The sequence below is a fragment of the Gavia stellata genome, chromosome 8, assembly GCF_030936135.1.
Source record: "Gavia stellata isolate bGavSte3 chromosome 8, bGavSte3.hap2, whole genome shotgun sequence".
Lineage (NCBI taxonomy): Eukaryota > Metazoa > Chordata > Aves > Gaviiformes > Gaviidae > Gavia > Gavia stellata.
In genome coordinates this window covers 45255656-45277184 of record NC_082601.1, presented here as the reverse complement: position 1 = coordinate 45277184, position 21529 = coordinate 45255656, and positions in this window count along the sequence as shown.

Genomic DNA, 21529 nt, shown 5'->3' with positions numbered 1-21529 from the left:
TTTCAGAGCGTGTCTTTTCTCTTCTCCCATTTCTACTTCTCGAGTGAATCCTATGAGGCACTGCCAGAAGCTAGAGGTGAACAATAAAAGACTTCAATACCAAAATATATTCACTTGAAACCCAGTATTGTGTACCTGGTTTTTAGCAGGTTTCTTTAGCATAATAGCAACAAAGAAAGACAGAAATCAAACAGAAGCTAAAAATAAAGATTGCATGTACGTTTTTGTACATGAAAGTTAGAATTATTTGGAGACATTTTATCTGTAGAGTGTCCTCACCTTCAACACAAGGGTTTTTAAAACACTGGATTTGAGCAAGTAAAGACAATGCTGGCCAGCATTTGTCTTTGCTCAGATAACATTTCCTTTTTGGCCTCTCAGTTTAACGGTATTGATAGTTGGAAAGTCTTCACTAACATACAGTTAAGTATGAAGACAGGATGCAGTAACAGAATATCTGTTTTCTCTTGTTTATGAAACACTTCAGTCCTGCACTGCTTATCATCTTACATAAGCGTGTTGGTTTTTCCCAGCTGTTAAAGCAGAAAATCAGAAATTTTGTCTTTGACAAAACCGTAGGTGAAATGGAGTTTCAGAGTATTCCAAGATAGAAAATAGAATCTGCAAGAAACACATACCAAACCCCTTGGCAAAAACAACTACAGGATCATTCTCTTCTTCTCATAGGAAAGTAAATTAGGAACAAAAGAACAAGTTCTACAGAAGTAGAAAATTATTTTTACGAATGCTTGCTTTGAGATGAATGGAAACATAATTCCACAGAGAAACAGAAAGCAGAATGCACGACAGAACTCGGGACTGGAGAAGCAGTCCACACATACTGTGATAAATGACTCAACCCCAAATAGGATTGCAATTAAAGTTTACAATTTATTAAACGAATAAAGGCAAGCAAACAGCGCTGGGTGCGCCGGGAGTCTCTGCTCCACCAAGACGCACACCGTACAGTTCTTGTTTTCGGTTTATATTTCTCTTGCTGCTACATATTCATAGGAAAGGTTGGTCTTTGTAAATGAATTAGGTGTCATCCCCCCCCATATGTGACGTGTAGCATGATTTGGGTGGAGAGACGAGTGCTATAGTCATATATGTTTAGCATGACCTCTATAATCTTCATTAGCATATGCAGGGGTGTGAGTTGTAATATGCATTTCACAGGTAATGAAGCAAAGGTCAGTTATCGGACACGAAGCCTTTTCGAAGAACAAAGGACCTCTCACATTCCTGTTATTTTACTGTCTTTGCTGACCATAAGCAGGGCTATCCTGCCTCCACAGGGCCCCCTCCTTATCTGCACCCTGTGTTAGCCGGGTGAGTCTCCACTCCCCCAGGTCGCACAAGAGATAGCAAGGGCAGTCTTAACAGCTCTTTGTGCACAGGAATCCCACCTCATTATCCAAACTCCACATTATCCACCCCGTGACTATAGTCACTCGGATCGAAATCCAAATCACACTCGCATAAAATCGCTTTTGGGGGTATCCCTCACATTAGACTTCTTTTGCTTAATACTATGCGGTTAGCAACAAAACCAGTTTTGGAATATTTGACAGGCAACCCTTGCAAGATACAAGAACTATATACATTAACCACTCTGTGTTTCTTAGGCTTATGGGAACTATATACATTAACCACTCTGTGTCTCTTAGGCTTATGGTTAACAAGGGTATGTAGGACAGAAAGTCACATTTCATCATGCGGCCCTAGCATTGTTCCATATCGACACGAATCAGATGAACACATTTCACACATACTGCTGCAAAATTGTTGAAGGACAACCACAAACAAAATTTTAAAGTGTTTTCATCTCTTTCTCTTTGAGCGTCTCTCCCCCAAATATAATGAATTTTGCTAAGGGCCTGGACGTGTGACAGAGCAGCACAACCAAAAGTAAAAGCAACCCTTCAGCCTGTTCCCAGATCACAAAACATTCTGTGCCTCAATGAACCATAAGCATTTAGTTTTGTCGGCAAATGAAACCTTAATCTGATCCTGCGATTAAAACGTATTCCTACCTCAGGATCATCCTCATCAAAATCACGGTAAGTGGAATGATCAGGATTATTCATTTTATCCAAAAGTTCAATAGCAAGACTTGGATTTAAGGGCTGGGTAACAGAAAGGATGCTGAAAGACAGAAGGAAAAACACCGATTAAAATTCCACCCGCTCATATTAAGCACATTTTAATGTTAGAACTTAAAAAAAATCCCACACATAAATTTATACCTGTAGTAACTTTTCAGCTGTCGGTCTTTTTTCAGGGTTTTTTTCTACGTACCGTTTTCACAGAATGATGGAAACTATTGGACCTGTAAAAGGAAGTGGTAAACATGAGAATCAATTGCCCAGTGAAATACATGATCATTATCTACTGAAACAGAAAAGTACTTGCCATTTCATTTTGTCCTTTAACTCAGGAGGCTGGCAGTTGCTTTTCATCATTAGGAAAAGTGCTCTAAAAAAACCAACAGTATTTCTGTGGGTGACATGGCAGTACATTATCTGCCATGAATTTTGAATACATTGTTTAGTTGGCAGGAAGAAGTCCATCCGTTTAAGAGACGCTACCAGGACAACATGACGCGTTTATGCAGCAAAAGGAGTTGTCCCAATTTCTATCACGTACATCCAGAACACTTACAACCCAACACCCTTGCAGTACCCCCAAACACCACAAGCACCCATGTAGCCAGTACTCCAAATGGATGATTTGGGAAGCTGTACTTACACACCGCGCTTTAACCCTTTGCTAACCTCACGGGATGTAGGTCAAACATTGGAGGCTGAAGCTCAGCGAGCTCTGTAGCAGTTATTCCAGCTGCCCACAGACCACAGAGGTGCTTATAGCCACCTTTTCTTCCTACTGCAGCAACTTCTGGCGCCATCCCGGGCCGCGGAACCCCTCGCGGGGGGGTCCGCAGACTGCCCTCCCGCAGGCCGGGCGCTGCCGAGCGCCTCCCGCCGGCCCCGACGAGGGGGGAGAGCCGCCCCCGAGGAGGGGCCCCGCCGCGGAGGGCCGGTCCCGCCGGGCCCCCCGGCCCGCGCTGAGGGCGGCGGGGCGCTGCCGGAGCCCTCCCTGGAGCGGGAGGGGCGGGCGCGGCTCGGCGCCGCGGAGGTGAGGGGGGGGCGGCGCCCGGCCGGGGCGGGGCGGCCCGGACCGGCCCGGAGCGGAGCAGAGCGGCGCGGCGGGGAACGCGGCCTCGTTCGCTTCGCTCCGGGCCCGGTCCCGGGTCGGAAGGGACCCCTCAGGGCCGTCCGGGCCGCCCCTGCCGCGGGCAGGGACATCTGCCGCTCGGGCGGGCCGCGTCCCCTCGCCCCCCGCGCTGAGCCGAGGGCTGCGCTGCCCTCCGCCCTGCCCGGGGCGAGCGGGCCTGAGGGGCTGCGGGGCTGCGGGCAGCGCTCGCCCGGAACGCCTTCCCGCGGGGGTTCGGCTCCGCTTCTTCCCGGGGGGGAACGGCGTCGGGAAAGGTCTTCTCCGGCACGGAGCGGGGCGGGCGGGCGGAGCAGACGCGGGGCTGGGGGGCGGCTGCGGAAGAAGCCCCGGCTGGAGGTGCTGGAGAGAAGGGGGGCCCTGCCTCCTTCCCTCGGGCCGCCCCTCGGGTTGGCTCGCGGGGGGGGTGCGCGGGGCGAGGAGCCCCAGTTCACGTCCCAGGTGTGGAATTCGTGTCTGATTTACTCCGTTTAGTTACTGACGGCTGTGGATCCTTCACCGACGTGTGTTTGCGATGCTTGTTTAGTGCTGAAAACGGCTTTATAAACGTTTGAAACGGAGATCTCGCCAGCTTGTGTTCTGCTGGCACTGGACAGGTACGTCTTTGTGTAACACCACCACCCCCAAAAAAAAACCCCATTCCGCCCTGAAACAGGAGTCCCATTCTGGACCCCTTCTGTGCCTTTTAGCGGGGAGTCATTTCCTTTCAGGCGACGCGGATCCAGACGTATATTCGGTTTTACTGTAGCTGAGTAATTACCCCTTAGGCTCTTTGGCTGTGGAGGGGCAGTTTGTTGTGTGCCTGCAGAACAGCCTGAGGCAGATTGGTTTCATCCACTGAAAACAGCGAAATAGCTGTTTTGGAAACTGCCTGTTAGTTACGAGAAGGTGATTGAGGAGAACTTCATGTATACATTACGTAACTTTTTGCACACACATGTGCGCGCACACACGCACGCCTGTGTATGTATCCACATGTGGAAGTGTATATGCTGTGAGCTTATAGATTGAGAGCTTTAGGAAAAAGAGTAGTAAACCACTGCATACAGAAGAATGTTTGATTTATGGCGAGAAGATTATCTAAAACTGTCTTTTACCCTTTAGGATGGCGCCAGAAGTTGCTGCAGTAGGAAGAAAAGGTGGCTATAAGCACCTCTGTGATCTGTGGGCAGCTGGAATAACTGCTACAGAGCTTGCTGAGCTTCAGCCTCCAATGTTTGACCTACATCCCGTGAGGTGAGCAAAGGGTTAAAGCGCGGTGTGTAAGTACAGCTTCCCAAATCATCCATTTGGAGTAGTGGCTGCATGGGTGCTTGTGGTGTTTGGGGGTACTGCAGGGGTGTTGGGTTGTAAGTGTTCTGGATGTACGTGATAGAAATTGTGATGACTCCTTTTGCTGCATAAATGCGTCATGCTGTCCTGGTAGCGTCTCTTAAACGGATGGACTTCTTCCTGCCAACTAAACAATGTATTCAAAATTCATGGCAGATAATGTACTGCCATGTCACCCACAGAAATACTGTTGGTTTTTTTAGAGCGCTTTTGCTAATGATGAAAAGCAACTGCCAGCCTCCTGAGTTAAAGGACAAAATGAAATGGCAAGTACTTTTCTGTTTCAGTAGATAATGATCATGTATTTCACTGGGAATTGATTCTCATGTTTACCACTTCCTTTTACAGGTCCAGTAGTTTGAATCATTCTGTGAAAACGGTACTTAGAAAAAAATCCTGAAAAAAGACCGACAGCTGAAAAGTTACTACAGGTATAAATTTATGTGTGGGATTTTTTTTAAGTTCTAACATTAAAATGTGCTTAATATGAGTGGTTGGAATTTTAATCGGTGTTTTTCCTTCTGTCTTTCAGCATCCTTTTTGTTACCCAGCCCTTAAATCCAAGTCTTGCTATTGAACTTTTGGATAAAATGAATAATCCTGATCATTCCACTTACCGTGATTTTGATGAGGATGATCCTGAGGTAGGAATACGTTTTAATCGCAGGATCAGATTAAGGTTTCATTTGCCGACAAAACTAAATGCTTATGGTTCATTGAGGCACAGAATGTTTTGTGATCTGGGAACAGGCTGAAGGGTTGCTTTTACTTTTGGTTGTGCTGCTCTGTCACACGTCCAGGCCCTTAGCAAAATTCATTATATTTGGGGGAGAGACGCTCAAAGAGAAAGAGATGAAAACACTTTAAAATTTTGTTTGTGGTTGTCCTTCAACAATTTTGCAGCAGTATGTGTGGACTGCTTCTGCAGTCCCGAGTTCTGTCGTGCATTCTGCTTTCTGTTTCTATGTGGAATTATGTTTCCATTCATCTGCAAAGCAAGCATTCGTAAAAATCATTTTCTACCTCTGTAGAACTTGTTCTTTTGTTCCTAATTTACTTTCCTATGAGAAGAAGAGAATGATCCTGTAGTTGTTTTTGCCAAGGGGTTTGGTATGTGTTTCTTGCAGATTCTATTTTCTATCTTGGAATACTCTGAAACTCCATTTCACCTACGGTTTTGTCAAAGACAAAATTTCTGATTTTCTGCTTTAACAGCTGGGAAAAACCAACACGCTTATGTAAGATGATAAGCAGTGCAGGACTGAAGTGTTTCATAAACAAGAGAAAACAGATATTCTGTTACTGCATCCTGTCTTCATACTTAACTGTATGTTAGTGAAGACTTTCCAACTGTCAATACCGTTAAACTGAGAGGCCAAAAAGGAAATGTTATCTGAGCAAAGACAAATGCTGGCCAGCATTGTCTTTACTTGCTCAAATCCAGTGTTTTAAAAACCCTTGTGTTGAAGGTGAGGACACTCTACAGATAAAATGTCTCCAAATAATTCTAACTTTCATGTACAAAAACGTACATGCAATCTTTATTTTTAGCTTCTGTTTGATTTCTGTCTTTCTTTGTTGCTATTATGCTAAAGAAACCTGCTAAAAACCAGGTACACAATACTGGGTTTCAAGTGAATATATTTTGGTATTGAAGTCTTTTATTGTTCACCTCTAGCTTCTGGCAGTGCCTCATAGGATTCACTCGAGAAGTAGAAATGGGAGAAGAGAAAAGACACGCTCTGAAATAAACTGTAAGCACGTGTAATATGACAACATTAAATATTCTTAAAATAATCATTGATATTCACATATTTCAACTAGTATTCTGCATAGCTGGCGTATATAGAAACATTTTTAGCGATACAGAGGAAAAGAAAAGCTTATGGTGTTTCACTTACGGATATAGGTTCTAGATGACTATGCCAAAGAAACATTAGTGTAAAACATTGGAATACACCTTTTGTCAGCACTTCAGCAAATCTCACTATTGCTTCATCTTAACTGAACAGGACGCAACCTGAGCTCTTCTGAGAGCTGGCTGGTATTGCTTCATATGCCACTGCAGGAGAGATATTCAGAGTGATGCCAGATTGTGCTAGGTAGCAGAATGGCAGAGGAAGATTTTTCTGCCTTAATTTAGTCTCTTGTTGTAGTTTGAACTGAAACAGTCCTGTAGAAATCAGGAGAGGAGGTGGTTGATCGCTGGCCATTACAAGCAGACTCCATCCCCCAAGCTGTAGTCATTCTTTTGTTTGAATTAAATCAGAGCAATCCTTGGCGCTTTAGTTGTCTTTCCTGAAGCTAAAATTGAGGGGAGGAGTGTTAATGAGCGTCTGCCAAAGAGCTTTCCTGGAAGATGCGATAAGCTCTCTCCAAACTCCATTCACGGCTCTTTAGTGCTCGTGAATCCCCCCAGAGAACAGGTCCCAGAGGGAATTCCCACAATGGCTGTGTGTTTTATCTAAATTACATCTGTATTGCTGCTCTAAAGAGGGCACTTGACGGCCCTGTTTGCTGAATGGTTTTCCTCCTCTTTCTAATGACTAGGTGGGGCAAGTGGCGATCGTGCTGCCTTTGTGATGGAAGAGTACTTTCTGTGCCCCTTAGTTTCCAGCAGGCACAAGTTGGGGGTGTGCCTGTGTCAGAAGTTTCCATCAGTGGGGCTGTGATGCACTCATTAAACGGGATTTGTCTTTTTTGTTAGCCTTTGGAGCTGAATTGGGACTAATTGCAGTCCAGCTTAGATTCTTGTTTTCCTTTTCTCCTCTTTAGTTGGTCAAGTAAAATTTGGTCCACCCTTGAGGAAAGAGACGGAGCCACATGGTGAGTTTGTGAGTTACAAGCAGCGTGGGCTATGCTCTGCACATTATTCCCTGCAAATGTCTGTGGAGGAGGAGAAACCCAAGGTGTGTAGCAGACCTCCTTAGCGCTGCTGAAGTTGGTAGTGATTTTTCTGCAAGTGACATATTGGTCCTGGATCTTTTGGTGCCGTTGCAGTATATGCAGCAAGACCCCTTATTTGTGGGCTCTGCCAGGTGTGATGTATGTGCTAAGCAACAGCCCTTGGTCTTGTGGGTTTCCTCTATGCTTTATACCTCATTGCCAAGTATATCATTCCCCTTATTTATAAAGTTATTTTTTGAATTGTAGAATGCCTGTGCATATTCAAATGTTCCTCTCCCTTGTGCTTGTATTGACAATGATTGAGAATGGAAATAATAAAATTGAGAGCCTGGGAAAGAGGTATTGACACGCGGAAACAAACTTCACAACTCACACAGAGTTATAAAGCAGGCATGTTTATTGCGGCACCGGGTGCAAGGGGATTTCTCCTCCTGACATGCACACCGGGTTAAAATCATGACAGGTATTTAAAACAGTTAACAATGTTAGTTATTCCTACTGGTTCTACCCCTTAATTAACTCTTGGTTAATACTTTTCTCACTTCATCTTAAAGTTACAGTTCTCTTTTAATTCACCACGCATGCTCAGAGAGTAGGGGGCTTAATTGGGTTGGGGCTTTTCTAGCTAGGAGGTGTGTTCCTTAGCATTCTAATGACATTATAATGAGACAAGTTAACTCTAGGGTACTATTTTGGCAGTCCATTCTATTTTTCTACGATTCGTCCTTGTGCTAATCGTTATTGCTAGTTAGCAGAGAGTTAGTGAAGACAGTCTTTATCTGTAATATGTCTAAGTGCCAGGTGCAGTTGTTATGAAGTATCTTCTTTACATTCTTCTGATTCTTCTTGCTTGTTTTTAACACTTGTTTTTGACCTTGTTTTTCAAGATATTCTGTAACATTTCCCCCCTTTGAAACTTCTGGATATACTTTAGAATTTCCGTAAGTCTCAATCCTTCTTACCTGGATTTCACCAACTAAACAGAAGGTGATTAACCTTGTCACACATTCTCAAATCTACCTGTCCTCTTACAACCTGGAAAAAGAAATAGAATATAAAATATTTCAATTCTAACCTGATTATGCACGCATTAATATTATTAATACTATAATAGTATCAATATTATTAATAATAATTTCTAAGAGCCTTATTGAAGCAATTCTGTGGAAAAATCAGTTATCTTATGCATAGTCGATACCAAGTCTTCTCAGTGGTTTGGATATTAGTTCAGTCTGAAGTTCTGGGATTATCATTATATGAGTTCAGCGATGCAGTTAGGGTCATTAATTGCTCGTATATGATCACGGTTTAGGTTTGGCACTTTGGTTTTTTTCTTAATTCTTTGGTATCAATCCTCCCTTTTGAAGTAGTTAGATTTTTATTACTTCCATATGTTTCTTTCAATGGTTCTTTTAGTACAGCCTATGCAGATTCCTATAATAATCACAATCACGATCACATAAATTACTCCCTCCAACAATGTAGCTAACCATCCTTTTAGAGACCGCCCACCTAATTCTTGGAGACTTTTGTTGAACCGATTATTTTCCGCTGCCTCTTTTATCGCTCTGTTGTCTTTTGCTACTTTTCTCATTTTGTCTAATTGTTCTTGCAGGTGATCAGTGATATTTGGGATGTGGATACAGCAGTGCTCTTTGTCTAACTTAAGTTAGCCACACACTCCTTGGTCTTTGACTAATAGCAAGTCTAAGGCCAGCCTATTTTGTAACATCATTTCAGTGTTAGCTCGGATTTGTTTGTTGATAATTTGGAATCCTTTCTGAGTGGCTCTCGATAAGGCTTCCACCCGCCAAGTCAGATTTTCTATTAACATTCGATTTTCTAAAGGCATCAGCCCTGGTAATGGGAAACTTTGGAATCCCCGCTCAAATTGTACTGCTGCGGAAGGCTCCGTCCAAATATCGGTGTCCTTTTCTGTCTCGGTATCTCTTTTAATTCATCCCCAATATTGAGCTTTGATTGGACTCTTTTTCCATATAAGACATAAGGTCAGTAATCCTGAAGTTGCTTGTCTAGTTATTGTACTAAGTCGTAGTCGGGTAGTCCAATACCCATCTGATGTAACCCAGGTTGTGTAGCCTGGGGATGGAACGTCTTATTTACAATCATTAGTTGAAAAATTTTGGTTTTTACAACATTCTATCATTGTCAAGGTAGAATTTAGGATTGATATTTCACTATAATTGAGAACACTGGGGCACATCCAATTGGTTTGGCTAACATAAGTAGCCTTCGTTCCCCAATTAAAGCCCCAGTCCACATTCCCTATATATTTCCAGTGTCCTTCCAAAGGTCTGGTCCAAATTCTGAGTTTTGTTCTAAGGTTAGTACATTCTGAAGCGGTGGTTACATTAGGTACTGTATTATTAGTGACACAGAGTTTCAGTAATCCTGCGGCCTGTCCGCCGGAGGCTGCCAATGCTATTTGCAGAAACTGGGCATGTAAGGGATGTGATCCCTTGGGGCATTGTTTTTCTGAGCCTCTCCCAAATACTGTTCTGTTGTCCCCTGATCTCCAAAAAGTAGCATCTTGTAAAACATCGCTTCCTCTCTGTCTACGTTTATTGTCTTTGTCTAAATAGTAAGAGACATTGGCCTGCTTAAAGGCTCCTGTGATGTTGTCGTGTTCCTCTAGTAAAGATAAATTTACCTGTATAGTGCCCCATGGGATGGGCTGACTGGCCGAGTGAGGGACTGGGACGCATGCTGTAACGCTGGTAAGACTATGCATTTTGCCAAACCCTTGTATCAAAGTTAGAATTAGGGTTTCATCCAAATCTGTATTGACCTCTCCATCTGTATCAACTTCCGCGCTTCCTGACATCGCTGCAAGAGATATGACCCAGAACTTCATGATTCCCGCGTTAATTTTAAACGTAAAGGTCCCTCTTGTTTGACAGTCCATTTGTGGTGACGCGGCTGGCTTGATGCTGCTGCGATGTATCCACGGACCGACTCCCTCAAGCTTGAAAGCAGTATGGGTGGTGAGTAAAACTTGAAGAGGTCCTTTCCACTTCTCTTTCAACAGCTCGTCTGACCACATCTTCAGATACACCCGGTCCCCTGGTTGGTAGTGATGCACAGGCACGTCCAAAGATAGTGGCGTGCTCACAGTGATGTACCTGTGGAGAGAGGACAAAACTTTCCCAGAGAGATAACATGTTCTTTTAGGTAATGTCTTCCTGCAATTTCAGGATTAACTCCTGTTTCAGTCATCTGATAAGGTTTACCATATATGATCTCAAAAGGACTAACCTTTTCTTTGGTTCTAGGCTGGATGCGTATCCGTAGCAAAGCTAAGGGTAAAGCATCCAGCCACTTTATCTGAGCCTCCTGGCAAATTTTACTTCTCTGTCTTTCTAGGCTTTGGTTCATTCTTTCTACTTTTCCACTTGATTGAGGTCTCCGTGGGGTATGGAGATCCCATTTTATCCCTAACGCTTTTGTCAAACTTTGAACAGCTTCTACTATGAAGTGTGGGCCCCTATCCAAAGATAGTCCAATGGGTACCCCAAATCTCGGTATTATTTCCTTAAGTAGCACTTTTGCTACTTCTTTTGCCTTGTTGGTGCAACAAGGGAAAGCTTCTGGCCAGCCTGAGAAAGTATCTAACGTTACTAAAAGATCTCGGTATCCATTTTGCCGTGGTAATTCGGAAAAGTCCATTTGCCAATAGTCTCCTGTTTCCTCTCTTTGTCACCCCTGGTAAAGGTCTTCAGGGTAGGCGAGGATTATTCTTCAGGCATAGCTCACATTTCTTTGCTATGCTCTTAATTATTCCAGTCATTCATACACTTAGCACTTGTGTTTTTAATGCTTCAACCGTTGTTTGAATTCCCCAGTGAGTTTCTTGGTGTTGCCTGTTGGCTATTTCACGCATGATTTCTTGTGTAACTATTACTTGGTGTGAAGGAGTTACCCACCATCCTTCTTAATTTTTGTTTGCTTTCAGTAGGTTAGCCAATGGATTGTCTTCTGGTGTATACTGCGGATTCTCAGGTCCCAAGCTCTGAACCCTTTCTGGCAAAACTAGCAATATTTGACCTTCAGCTGCTTCTCTCGCAACTTTATCTGCCATGCGGTTCCCTATATGCATTAGGCTATTCCCAGTTTGATGTGCCTTGCAATGCATAACTGCCACTAATCGGGGTAGATTAATTGCCGGTAGTAATTGTTGGATCATTGGCCCGTATTTGATTGGGGATCCCTGAGATGTGAGGAGTCCCCTTTCTTTCCAAATGGCTCCATGAGCATGCACCACTCCAAAGGCAAATTTTGAATCTGTCCATATATTAACAATTTTACCTTTTGACAGTTCTAATGCTCTCAGTAAGGCTATGAGTTCTGCTTTCTGGGCCGAAGTGTTGGATGGCAGAGCTTTGGCCTCAATCACTTCCTTACCAGTTACTACTGCATAACCTGGTTTTCGTGTTCCATTCCGCATAAAGCTGCTACCGTCTATGAACAGGTCCCAGTCTGCATTTTCTATTGGTAGGTCTTTCAGGTCTGGTCTGCTGGAGCGCATCTGTTCTACAGTTTGCAAACAGTCGCGTGCTAATTCTTCTCCAGCAGGATCAGTAGTTAGGAAGGTCGCTGGATTCAGGATCGTGGTTACTTTCAGCTCCACGTTGTCTTGTTCCAGAAGAACGGCTTGATATTTCAGCATCCAGCTTGGTGACAACCAGTGTCCTCCTTTTTGTTCCAGCACTGCTGTAACTGCGTGGGGTACAAATACAGTTAATTTTTGCCCAAGCGTCAATTCTCAGGCCTCTTGGATCAGTAATACTGTAGCCGCCACTGCTTGGAGACATGCTGGCCATCCTTTGCTAACATTGTCTAGTTGTTTTGAAGAATACCCCAGGGGTCTTTTCCAGGATCCCAGCTTCTGGGCCAGTACCCCTGAGGCAATATGCAGTCTTTCATGCACAAATAATTCAAATGTTTTTTCCAAATTCAGAAGGCCTAGCGCTGGAGCATTCATTAAAGCTTGTTTCAATTTCATAAATGTATCTCTGCACTCCTGAGTCCAGAAAAGGAGATTTCCTTCCCCTTGTACAGCTTCATATAGGGGTTTGGGAGTGAGTCCAAAATTTATTATCCACAGGCGACACCATCCAGCCATTCCAGGAAATGCTCTGAGCTCTTGTTTCGATTTAGGTTTGGGGATCTGGCCAATGGCCTCTTTTCTTTCAGTTCCAAGACTACACTGGCCCTGGGAAATTGTGTACCCCAACTATATTACCTCCTGCTGAGCGATCTGTGCCTTTTTCCGGGATACTTTGTACCCTGCCGTCCCCAAAAAGTTGAGGAGGTCTATTGTCATTTGTATGGAATCCTTCTTGTCATTTGTTGCTAGCAGTGTGTCATCTACATACTGCAGTAAGGTGGTATTTTTATGCCTCTTTTGCCAGTCTTCTAATTCTCCGGCTAATTGATGTCCAAAGATGGTAGGACTATTTTTAAATCCTTGTGGTAATACTGTCCAACACAATTGAGTTTTTCTTCCAGTCTTAGGGCTTTCCCACTCAAAAGCAAACAGTTCTTGACTTCTGGCTGCTAGCGGAAGGCAAAAGAAAGCATCTTTCAAGTCCAGTACAGTAAACCATTTGTCTGTTTCCTTCAGGGTGGTCAAGAGAGTATACGGGTTTGCCACTACTGGGTGAACATCCTGTACAATTTCATTTCTAGCCCTTGAGTCCTGGACCAATCTATACTCTCCTGAATGCGACTTTTTAATTGGCAAGATCAGGGTGTTGTATTCTGGTTGACATTCTTTTAGTAATCCAAAATTTATGAATCATTCTATTAATGGTTCTAATCCTTTTCTTGCCTCTAATTTAATTGGATACTCTTTTTGTCTTACCGGTCTGGTGTCTGGTTTCAACTGAATGATTACCGGTTCTGCCGCTCGGGATCGTCCTGGTGCTCCTGAAGCCCATACTAGAGGGGTTACAGGATTTTCAGCTGCTTCTGGTATTTCCTGTAACTCGGCTTCCTTCTGTAACATAAAAACTTGAGCATCCAAAGCTCTATTGTCAGGAATATGGATTTGGATTTTTCCTTTTTCAAAAGTAATTTGTGCATTCAATTGACTTCATATGTCTCGTCCTAATTAGCGGCACAGGGCAATCAGAGAAATCGATGGGTTAACACCCTTTTCCCAATTGTAAACTTGAAAGGCTGGAAAAATGGCCAATTTTCTTTCTGCCCCGTGGTACCAATAACTGATGTACTCTGATTACTCAAATTAGCCTTGCATGTATTCAATACCAAATAAGTGGCCCCCGTATCTACTAAAAATTGTACTTTTTCATCCCCCAACTTTACTCTAACCAGGGGTTCTGTTGGGGAGGGTTCCGATTCCTCCCCCGGTCTCCCTCAGTCTGAATCTATTGTCATCATGTTAGCAGCCTGATTTGGCATCTTCTCACGACCTTGTCTTCTTAACTGCGGGCACTCCCTTTTCCAGCGTCCTTTCTGTTTGCAGTAAGCACACTGATTTATCTCCAGCAGCATTCCGACCCTCCGTACTCCACCAGGAAATCTTTTTCGCTTTATGGGAACTCTGAACTTGCTAGTTTCTTGGGCTATGGCTACTGCCAGCATCTTACTGTCTTTAAGCCTCTCCTTTCTCTGCTTTACTTCCTCCACCTTTTCCCTGTTGTTGTACACTTTGCAGGCACGCTCTAACACTTTGTCCAATGAGCGGGCATCTGCCCCCTCTAGTTTCTGTAATTGCCGTTTTATGTAGACTGTCCCATAAAGATGTGGCCCAACGAGACAGCGTCTGCTTCATTGTCTGGATTCAAATCAGTGTATTTTCTTGCAGCCTCCATTAGTCTTTCAAAGGAAGAAGAGGGCTCATCATTGTTTCCCTGAATGACCTGATACAATTTAGACCAATTCTTTGATTTTGGAATTGCATTCCAGACACCATACAGAATCACTCGTTGGTACTTGGATAATAATAACCTTTGAGCCTGGATGTTAGGATCCCAATTGGGATTATTGGAAGGGAAATGATCCTATATCCATCCTGCTATTGCAGCTTGAACATGCACGCACTCTGTCTCCTCCTTAGCCAAAAATCAATCTTTTCTCATCATAAGAAACTAAATTATTCAAGACAACTTGCAGATCTTTCCAGTCCGGATCCTGATTTTTGATTATAGTCTCCATAACCTTTGCCACCCGCTCGGGGTCCTCCCTATATACACCTGCCATCTCCTTCCATGCCTTTAAATCCGATACCGAAAACGGCACTTTTACCCAAACTGGTGCTCCGTCTGGTCCTACGGCTTGTCTGAGGGGGGCTTGTACGTTGGCCTGTACATTCCGAGCATTTCCCTTCCTAGTTCTCCCCGCCACCAGACTAAAATCCTCTTCGCTGGAACTGTCAGAATCATTGTCTCACTCTTCTCTCCTTCTGTTCCTACCCCTCCTTGGTACAACCAACATCTCTACCTCCTCCTGTTGCTCTTCTTCACAACTCTCTTTATATTTATTGCATCGCTTGCTGATGCCGCACGCTGAACAACACCACTTAGGCGCTTTCTTTTTCTCTGCCTCTAGGGCTAATACACCACTTTCACTTGCACTCAAGCCACACTCCTTACGTATGTTATAATGATCCTGCAAAGCAAAGAACAAATTCACGTATGGTACCTCATCCCATTTTCCTTCACGCCTACAGAACAGCACTAACTGTAACACAATGTTGTAATTTATACTTCGTTCTTAGGCCATTTCTCCTGATCATCCAGAGTGTACAGAGGCCACCAGTGATTGCAATATTCTATCCGTTTTTTCCGAGTAAGGGGATCACCCCCAAACTTGCTCCAGTGGTTTAGCATACACCCCAAAGGGGAACACTTAAGAATCCCCCCTTCAGTAGATTGTCCAGCACCCATGATGTAAAATAACCACGTAGATGTGTCCAAATCAAAATCCAGATTCCGGGCATCCCCGTAGTAGCATACAGATTACATAAAATTATACAGTAGTCTACTCCCGATATCAATACCAGCAACTTAACAACACGTACTGAATTCAGATACGACTTATTTGCAAGCAACCAATACCAATATCAATATTAATATCAAATACCAATGTCGTTAGTCTCCCAGAGAGCTGTCACAGAAACTCACCCGACCAGGGAATCGGAGGGCCTCCCCGAAAATGCTCCAGTGCGCTCAGGAGTCCTCACACTTCCTCTGATCCATCAAGATTCTGGAGAGCAGGTCCCATCTGGGTCGCCAAATTCTGTTACCGAAAATCGTAACGAAGAAAACTCTCCAAACCAAATGATAGTTTAGAAAGCCGACATTGGTTTATTGCAGCGGCGGGTGCATGGGGGATTTCTCCTCCTAACATGCATACCAGGTTAAAATCATGACAGGTATTTAAAACAATTACCAAAGTTAGTTAGGCCTACTGGTTCTGCCCCTTAATTAACTCTTGGTTAATACTTTTCTTACTTCATCTTAAAGTTACAGTTCTCTTTTAATTCACCACACCTGCTGAGAGAGTAGGGGGCTTAATTGGGTTGGGGGCTTTTCTAGCTAGGACTTGTGTTCTTTAGCATTAGAATGAGATTATAGTGGGACAGGTTAACTCTAGGGCACTATTTTGGGCAGTCCATTGTATTTTTCTAAGATTCGTCCTTGTGTTAATCGTTACTGCTAGTTAGTAGAGAGTTAGTGAAGACAGTCTTTATCTTCAGTATGTCTAAGTGCCAGGTGCAGTTGTTATGAAGCATCTTCTTTACATTCTTCTGATTCTTCTTGCTTGTTTTTAACACTTGTTTTTGACCTTGTTTTTCAAGATGTTCTGTAACATCAAGACCTGATCCAGACTGCCCAATTCTGATTGAAATTGTGTCAGTTGCTCCTGCTTGTGTCTGAAGTAAACAGGAGTTAGGTCAGATTTGCAACTAATACAGATGTGTACTCAAAACCTCCCCTGAGATCCTAAATTGGTGACTGCTGCTTTCAGGGCCATTAGTTAATGAAAATGCCCTGAAGGCTGCCCAAGTGCAGCAGCCCTCCTGCCTCTGTGTGTGCATGTGTCTGTGTGTGTGTGTGTTCAGAAGTGCCTTTCTCCACCTTGCTGCTTCTTGGTCTGTTAGTAATTGAGCTGCAAGTCATCTGTGAATGAATGGGTGCTATTTCATTCTAGCCCATGTTGCCACGTGGCTGAACGGGGTTTCATCTTCTGTCTCTGAGCACAGTAAAGCTAGGCAAGCATTAAAAAAGAGAGACATGGAAGGACCATCTTTTGGCGGCGGTCCTCCACTTTTCAGAAACTGGAGAGTTCGTGAAACTCTCCAGGCAGGCGGCTGTACCTGACTGCAGATATGCCGGACATCTAACCCCACAGCAAATGTGGAGTATGAGACCTTTTGTCTGCTATGGGACAAGACCCTGCTTGTAGGCAGTTGCTGGAGAACAGCTGATGTGTGTTAAACTTATACCTTAATTTTCCTGTGCAGTAACATCTGCATTGCAGTTCTATCCACAAAGCCGAGATGCTTTTTCCCCTGCCTTTCAGGATTGCTGCAGGCATGTGTTTTAAAGATATGTTGATCTAGCCAGCATGCTGTAAGGGTATGGATAAGATCAGGTTTCTCAGTGATACTTTTTCTTCCCACCAAGTTAGACTGGTAAAAGAGATCATTTTCTACTAAGAAAGCTCATTCTATATGTTGCTAAAAACACTGGGCTGCTCAGACATTAGAGAAAGGGGCTAATTACAGAGAGAGAGGCTAGACAAGTCTCTCCATAGTAGCAACAGCACTGTGTTGAATGTGAGTTGTTTGCTAGCTCTTGTGACTGTCCTTTTCCCAAATAAGTATTGCTGGACTTGCCTCGCAGGTAGGAAAGCTGAGTCCCTGTGAGATCAAACACCTTGCCTGGTCCTTGGCAGAGCTGTCATTAGATGAGTGCGAATCTGTGACCGTCAATGTCATCCTTGGTGCATCTTCCGTGCTGCCTGTGGCACGGGAGGGATTTTTTCTATCTGTAGGAAAGAGGAAAAGGTTTTGGGTTGGTTAAGAAAATGGGGAAGGTTTCTTCTCTGTGGCCCGGTTGTCCTGGGAGTCCCCGTGCTGCTTTGTAAGGGAAAGTTGCAAGGCTGTCTCTGTGGTGGAGCCCAAGGGGGATGCTCTGGGGGCAGCAATGGAGCAGACCCCTCCATTGCAAGTTGAGCCTCAAGGAGGAGAAGGTTTCAGCCCAGGTCACGTCGCCAGCTTTTGGCAGCAGTCCTCCACATTTCACAAACTGGAGAGTTCATGAAACTCTGAGAGGCGTCCCACTGCGAGGAGGATGCTGGTGGCAGCCCGCTGCGGTCCAGGAGAGCTCACTTGGGACGGCTGTTTGTAGGTTTGTAAGATGATTGGCTTTAGTCATCAGGAAGTTACTGGAAAGTTACTGGAATTCCAGCAACACTGGTACTGTTTCACTCGGGCTACAGCCCAGGTAAGGGATGTTCCAAGGCTGTCAGGGGATGACTGGTTATTCCCGCTCTCGTTACCCGCCTTGAGTTGGGTAACAGGAGTGCTTGGTACAGTCAGTGCTGCTCCCCACCTCAGCCATGCAAGAGTTCCCGGTACAGTCAAGGGACGCTTAACTGCCCAACTCGTTGCGCAAAGGCCGAGGCCCAGCTGGAATTCCTGAGATCATAGAGCAGCCCAGGAAAAAAGTGGGGGGGAAGGAATGCACCACCAGAGCCCGGTACTCCCCAGCCTGTGGTGCCCGGTGGCACTGGGTGGGATGGAGAATGCCCTGGCGGGACCCTGCCAGCTGAGGAGAAGGGCTGGGTGTGCGGGAGGGGAGACTGACCCCTGCTCTGCCTCTGTGACCGTGAAGGACCACTGAGCCCTGGTCCTACAGTGTGGTGGTACCGCAGCATGTTTCTGTCCTCAATATCACGGGGACTTAGATGGCTTTTAGCTTCCAGAGGAAACATGAGGCCAAGACTAAGGATTAAGGTAGTGTCAGTCCCAGGAACAGCTATCGAACCGTCCTGTAACTGCGTAAGTGATCAGTGCCCTTGACATCTTTGCGTTTCCTTGTTCAGGCTGAGATGCTGTGGCAGTACCTTGCTGAGTCAGGCCTGAACTTCCATCCAGAGCCTACCCATCTTCTTGTGCATTGTCTCTGGGCAATCACAGCCCCAGTTATTGCCTTGCTAACCTCTATGTCAGACATTCCCCTTGAAATGGGATTAACTTCTTGAGGCTTATAAATGTTCTTCTGCATTTGCGCAAAGACAGCTGGCTGGATTAAATGGTTTCATAGTATTAAGGAAAAAGAAAACCTAGGAGGCATGACACTTGTTGGGGCCAAGGACTTTGTTGTAAAAAGCAGTGGGGAAAAAACAATTTATTTTTGGGGGGGGTTTCATGGCTGTACGGCAAATGGCAGGGTCTCCAAAATGTAGGCGTTTGAAATCTTGTTTTGATTCAGAACAGGAGTAGAGAAGCAGTTCAGGGTTTGGAAGTGAGATGTAAACTAAGTAAAAAGTGAGGAAACAAAATGGATTCCCAGCATGGGAATAAAAAGGGAGAAAGCAAATCCAGGGCTGTGCCTTGAGGTCTGTGCTACCAAAAAACCCGATGTTCTCCCCTGCAATGTGGGATTGCATTGCTCAGAGGAAGGCAGGGGGGAAAATGGCTGAAAGGGGCCAACTCTATTGTCCTTCTTTTTTCAGAAGAAGACAAGTATGAACGCTGCCTGGACAAAGAGGGCTATGGGCTGCCTGTTTGGGACTTCATGATTGGCACTTCACGAGGTTGCAGTTAGGTAAGTGATGTCACTGCAGTTATTCGGGAGGAAGAGTTTTGATAGCATCTAAAATGACTGAGTGTTGCAGTCGTATTCCTTTCTTTAACCAAGTGCTGGAGTTTTACCTTTATGGGTTGAAGTGGAGGTAGTGGATGCTCCCATCTGCATCCCTGTGACGGTGTAAGCTGTCTGCGCCAGCACTTCCCTGCTCTCCCTGGATCCTCATTGCAGCTCTGGTCTTTGCCTTTGCTGTGGCTCTGTCCTCTGCAAGACACCAGATGTGCCCAATTATTCTGTGGGTTTGATCTGGTGAGTGCAGCACTGGTGACAGGACAGCTATGTTTCTGATGTGCCTGTTTCAACCCCCGCCAGGGGCTCTGGTGTTGGTGTTCGGAAGCTAGACAGTGCCTGTGCTGTCAGGTCTCATCTCAGAGCCTGCAGCAGGGCTTTTGGGGATGCCGGCTGATAGTGCTCTGTGTCCCTCTAGCACTGCAGCAAAGGAGAGGTTACTAATGCAACATGGCTGCCTGTTGCCCTTGGCTGTATGCTCTTTTGTTTCTGCAGGAGGGTAAGAGCTATGTAAACAAGGCTTCTCAGGGGATGGGGGGCAGGATTTGGAGCCCTGTAGAGCAGCTCCCTGCATGGACTGTTACCTGTGCCTCTAAGGAGACCAGGGCCAAGAGCCTGGTTTGGTCAGACCCTGCTAGGGTGGAGAAGGGTGGCTTGTCTGAAGTGCTGAGGTGGGTGGCTAGCTTCTGCGCTGGGCTGTGTGCAGGTGTGATCCCCCCCTCTCTGCTTGCTTGGGACTAGCTGCAGTCTGTGCTGCTTGAAATGTGTCCTTTGAGCCAGAAACGCAGGCAGCCGACTGAGAGCCAAGTGTGAATTGGGAATGGTGGCTCCAAGGTGAACCTAATGGTGAGAGTTGGATATTGTGAAGGAAAACAGAGGTGAGCTCATGGGGCAGAGAGGGTGTTGGCAAGGGAAGAGGGGCTTGTTGGTCCCTGTGGGGTTGTATGTACAGCCCCAGGAATGGAGAAGGAGCAGTGATGTAAACCCTGTACCTCCTCTGAGCTGGTGGTCCTGAGCATCCGTGGTGGTGTGAATTTCAGCTTCTGGGCTCTCCTTTTGAAAGCGTGGGTCTCCCCTGGGGAAGATGGCTGATGCTTCACTTTGTGGCTAGCTTGCAAGTGTTCTTGGAACTGATAAGCCCTGTCCTGAGGAAGAAGCCTGGAAGGGACTTGGTCTTCCCTGTCTCAGCTACACCTGTGTCTCTGGCAGCAAGCTCTGTGAGACAGATGATCTTTCTACCTCCAAGCATGGTGAAGCCCAAGACTGGGTCAGAAAGCGGTGGCTGCAGTCTTCTACATCGTGCAGGACGTCCTGAACCGTGTGTGTAGGCTTGCAAAGTATGTACACCCATGTTGATTTTAATTTCGGGTCCGTTGCTGTACAAAAATGGCAGCTTGGCAGGGCTGCCTGGTGTCTGTATCCATCAAGAGCCATGGTTATGGTGAAGAAGCTACTGGACAAGCTGGCTGTGGCCTCCCCCTGCTCAGCTGCCAGCACTCTGGCCGGTAGCGTACAGCTGCAGCGACACCTCCCCGCTGTGCTCTCTGGGAATGCAGTGTATTCCTACCCCTCAAAGTCCCCATTAGCTCGAAAAAGTAATAATCTGTAGTGTTCACCTTCTCTGCCATTGGAAATTAAGCAGCTTTGGCAGAACGTGTGTGTTTTGGGAAACGATGGAGCCCCCCCGAGGGCTTTGTGTGCAAAAGCCAGGAGAATCCAAGAAAGCTGCTTTTTGCAGAGAGCACCGGTCCCCTTCTGCTTGCTCACCAGAGCCTTAAGTTTGGGTGTTAATAAGTGAAAATGAGGGCCCTCGTTCTCCACGGAGAAACGTTCTTGGGCACTGTGGTAATTTCATGCCTGGAAGGAGTCATATTTGCTGGATAATTTTTGTAACTTCAACCAACCAAATTAGCCTTGAGAAACTATAGTTCTTAATCAGAGTATTGAACTCTACGCTCCATTAGTTGGAAGCATCACCAGGCTCCTTGCACAAAGGGTGGACATCGGGTTTGCAAAGTCAGCAAGTGGTCTGATTTTATTAATGCTGGGGGCAGCAGCGATCCCTGGGTTTAAGGCTGTTCATAGTACTCTGAGCACTTAGTAGGGTCAGGCACACAGTCACATCAGGTCAGCTGCCCTGGCAAAATGAAGCAGCTAAGTGACATTTACCTTCCTTCTGTTCC